Genomic DNA, 4,144 nt, shown 5'->3' with positions numbered 1-4,144 from the left:
CTACCACGAAAGTTGACGGACAGGCAGTGGTAGGATTGATAGTTTTCCAAAACATAATGGGATTATTTTTTATGAAAGAGCTTAACGTGGTATTAAAGTAAAATTTTCTTGCATCACTCATTTCAGCTTTTATTTCAGATTTAAGGAATTTAATTTGGGACACCCAGTCATTATTGTGAACCCTCCGTCGCTTTCGCCGTCGCCTAATACGACATTTAGGCTGTATAATTGACCTGGTATACCAAGAGGGTTTGGCATGAAGTTGTACGCTCTTGTGAGGAACAAACTGCTATACATTCTATACATTCATTAACTATGCTGTAAAATTGGTTAGTCCACGTATCAATACTGCACTGGTCACTACAAGATAAGAAATTGTCAAAGCTTGTTGCAAGTTTAGCCAAAATAGAAGTGTCATCTGGGTATTCAAAATTCAGCACAGTCTCAAATGTCTGGCTTACAAGCAACATTTAAATAAACAATACTGGCCTTATGGTTCGAAATTTCATCAACAACCCTGCACTGATATCTATTCTAACCAATTCATGGTTGGCAAATACAAGATCTTGTATACACTCCTCGCGCGTAGCCCTATCAACCAGCTGCGATAGATCGAAAGCTGTTGACATATTAATTAGAGAATCAGAAATTATTCTGTCATAACTAGTTTATGTTAAAATTTCAATATATGGAGTGGTAATAAAGTCACCGGTGAATACGAGATTAGAGCAGTCCAGCTTTTGTCCAACAATGTATTGACTGACAGTCGAAAAAATGTCTGAGGCAGAGTTAGGAGGACGATAGAGAGCACCAACCACAATAGCGAGACCATGAAGCATTAGTTTGCACCACATAGATTCAGTATTAGTGAGTTGTGGCAGTAAAGAGAGTGAAATAACACTTTTAATAAAAAGTGCCTCTCCACCACCAAGGCCAGAAGGCCTATTTTTTCTGAGAACCGTGTAACCAGGAGGCAAGAATTTATGATGAAGGAAAGATTCATTTACCCAGTCTCAGTCACACAGATAACTAATGGACTATGACACTCAATAAGCCAGGTAAAGTTTGCAATTTCATAACTAGGCTACGCACTTTTAAATTCAAAAGCACAAAAGGCTTCGCACTAAGCCGTCATTCATTGTTTGTAGCAGAAAACCGACGGCTTTCGTTAACGATAGCTTTTTTCTTCTCATGCAAAGAATACCGAACGTTGTCCACCAACAAATGGTCGTAGTGCAGCCTGGCTTTTTCCGCATCCTTCCTTATCTCGGTAGAACTCAGCCACAGTTTCTTGCGTATCTCCCTCACGCGCACAGAGAAGTGTTCGTTTCTAAACACTTTCGTGCCCTTCAACTTGCTTGCATTGCTTAAAATAGCGACCTTAGTTCTGAAATCCACCAACCTATTATTAACAGATCCTGGGCCAGTGCTACTGCTCTTACACACTCCCAGCCTTTGGCATCGTTTGATATCGCCACACTTTACTTCTAGTTTTGATGTAATCATTCCAGTTACCATTTCCAGCAACTCATCCGAAGTTTACCCAGAGTTTTCAGTTAAGCCGTAGATGAGTAGGTTATTTCTACGGGACCTATTCTCTAAATCGTCATTTTTGCGGTCCAATTTACTAACAATCTCTCGAATGTCAGCTATGGCTTTCTTGAGTTCAGACACGTGTGGCACAACTTGAGTAATTGACGCAATGGACCGCTAAATTTTAGTTATTCGTTCTTCGAAGCATGCAACACTAGAGGAAAGACCTGTTATCTCCTGTGTGATTTTAGTATGCCCAGCAAGCAATTCTCGCAACATGCCTTCGACCTCAGGACCGGGGTTGCTCTCCACTTCACCACACACGATCAACAGCATTCATAAAAAATTCATCAGCACAGAAGACATATTAATGAGGTCCGCATGGGGGTCCGGCAGCAGCAGTAAGAAATAGTTGCCACTTCTATAGCTTTTGAAATTGCACTTCAAGCTTAACTGCAAGACAGAGCATAAGAATTTGAAGCAAGTGCATTCCATGCTGCCGCCGGACCCACTGAAGAGCAGCGAACGATGCGGTGCCTTTAATCGTTCCGGTGTCGTCAGAGATGTCGCCTTGTTCGTGATATCGCACCTTGCGTACGCACTTTCAGTCCAGCTGATACGGTTGCCAAAAAGTTTCTTCGCCGTGACCCAGCAAGCTACTTCGCCATACGAAAAATTGATAAAACATTCGTTGACCGGCCAAGAGGGTACGCTGCTTGAAAAAGATGGTCCGCCCAGAACACTGTAGATTCCGGTGCATGCAGCAATCTGCAAGACCGAGCATAGGAATTTGAAGCAAGTGCATTCCATGCTGCCGCTTGACCCACAAGGAAATTCAAAATTTTGTACATGGTGCAAAAGTTACCAAGCGATAACAAAGAAAGAATTTTTAGTAATCGTTAATAGATTGTGCCCTTGAAGAAATATACAGATTCCTGTCCAAATTTTTCATACGTCAAAAATACTTGTTTGGAAATTAAAAATGGGGACTTAAAAAGTGGGTAACTTTTCAAAGACATGACCTAGGCAGGTCCCCTTCACCCCGAGAAATCTGAGTGGCGCTGGCTACCACCCGTAAGCAGAGGAAACAAATATACCTAAACATAAATACCCCAGAAAAGGGAGGGAAAAATCGCCCCGCCGGTAGCGTAGTCGTTTCCGCACCAGACCCGTATTCTGGAGGTTGTGCGTTCGGATCCCACCTAGCAGGCATTTTTTCTCCTCTCTCTTTATTTCTTTCCGAATTCTTCATCTGTTTCAATGACCTACCACATCCACCCTCTGGCTTTCTGGGGTTGTCTTGACTGGCAAACCTTATTTCCGTGTTATTTTCAACGAGCCCCTCATTTCCTACTCTGATTCGCTACGTGCATAGCGAGGGCGTCTGGTCTTGCTTTCTTGGTGCCATGGAAAGCTTAGGAGGTTTCAACGCTGGTCGACCACTGTCGACATGTCGTAGAGACTGGAGGCACGGCCCGGGGGTTAAAAAGAAGGTCCCCTTCACCCCTAGTAGTCCGAGTGGCGCTGGCTACCACCCCCAAGTGCAGGAAACAAAAATACCTTAAAAAAATACCCGAGAAAGTGCTCGGGAAACAGCCCCGCCGGTAGCGTAGTGGTTATCGCACCAGACCGGTATTCTGGCGGTCGTGGGTTCGGATCCCAACCGGCGGGCATTTTTTCACCACTTCTTTTTTGACTCAAAAAATTCTTCATCTCTTTTTATGACGCACCACAATCTCCCCTTTGCTTTCCTAGGTTTTCTTGACTGCCAACCCTTATTTTCTGTCTTATTTCACGGAGCCCCTCATTTCCCATTTTCTGATTCGCTACATGCTTAGCGAGGGCCTCTGTTCTGGCAGTCTTGGTGCCAAAGGTAGCTTAAGAGGGTTCAACGCTGGTCGACCACTCTCGACATGTCGTAGACACTCGACTCACGGCCCGGGGGTTAAAAAAGGAGGCCCCTCAGCCCCGAGTAGTAGGAGTGGCGCTGGCTACCGCCCCCAAGTGCAGGAAACAAAAATACCTTAACATAAATACCCGAGAAAGTGCTGGGGAAACAGCCCCGCCGGTAGCGTAGTGGTTATCGCACCATACCAGTATTCTGGAGGTCGTGAGTTCGGATCCCACCCGGCGGGCATTTTTTCACCACTTTCTTTTCGAATCAAAAAATTCTTCATCTCTTTCTATGACACACCACAACCTCCCTTTTGCTTTCCGAGGTTTTCTTGACTGCCAACCCTTAGCCGTTCATTTCCCATTTTCTGATTCGCTATATATATATATATATATATATATATATATATAAATATATATATATATATATATATATATATATATATATATATATATATATATATATATATATATATATATATATATAGTTAGGAAATGAGGGGCCGCTAGGAAATACAGCAACAAATTCGGGCAGTCTACAACGCCAAAGCAGGCATAGGGGAATGGTTGGACTATAGGTTTTTTACCGTTAGTGAAATTATATATTTTTTCATAATAATTGAAGCGAGAAAGAAAGCAAAACACGTGCCCAGAGTGGGGACCGAACCCACGCCTTTTGATTAGATCTCAAATGCCTTACCAATTCGGCTATCTGGGC

General features: G+C 43.2%; 1 non-coding gene across 1 annotated transcript; it reads right to left on the bottom strand.

Moving 5' to 3' along the window:
* Positions 1-4,072: 4,072 nt before the first annotated feature.
* Trnar-ucu (transfer RNA arginine (anticodon UCU)) lies at positions 4,073-4,144 on the bottom strand. The gene has a single exon. It is a non-coding gene; the product is annotated as a tRNA-Arg (tRNA).

This window comes from Haemaphysalis longicornis, unplaced genomic scaffold (assembly GCF_048455015.1).
Source record: "Haemaphysalis longicornis isolate Haplotype H1 unplaced genomic scaffold, Haemaphysalis longicornis Haplotype H1 scaffold_11, whole genome shotgun sequence".
In the NCBI taxonomy this organism is placed as follows: domain Eukaryota; kingdom Metazoa; phylum Arthropoda; class Arachnida; order Ixodida; family Ixodidae; genus Haemaphysalis; species Haemaphysalis longicornis.
This window is presented reverse-complemented; position numbering and strand designations above follow the sequence as displayed.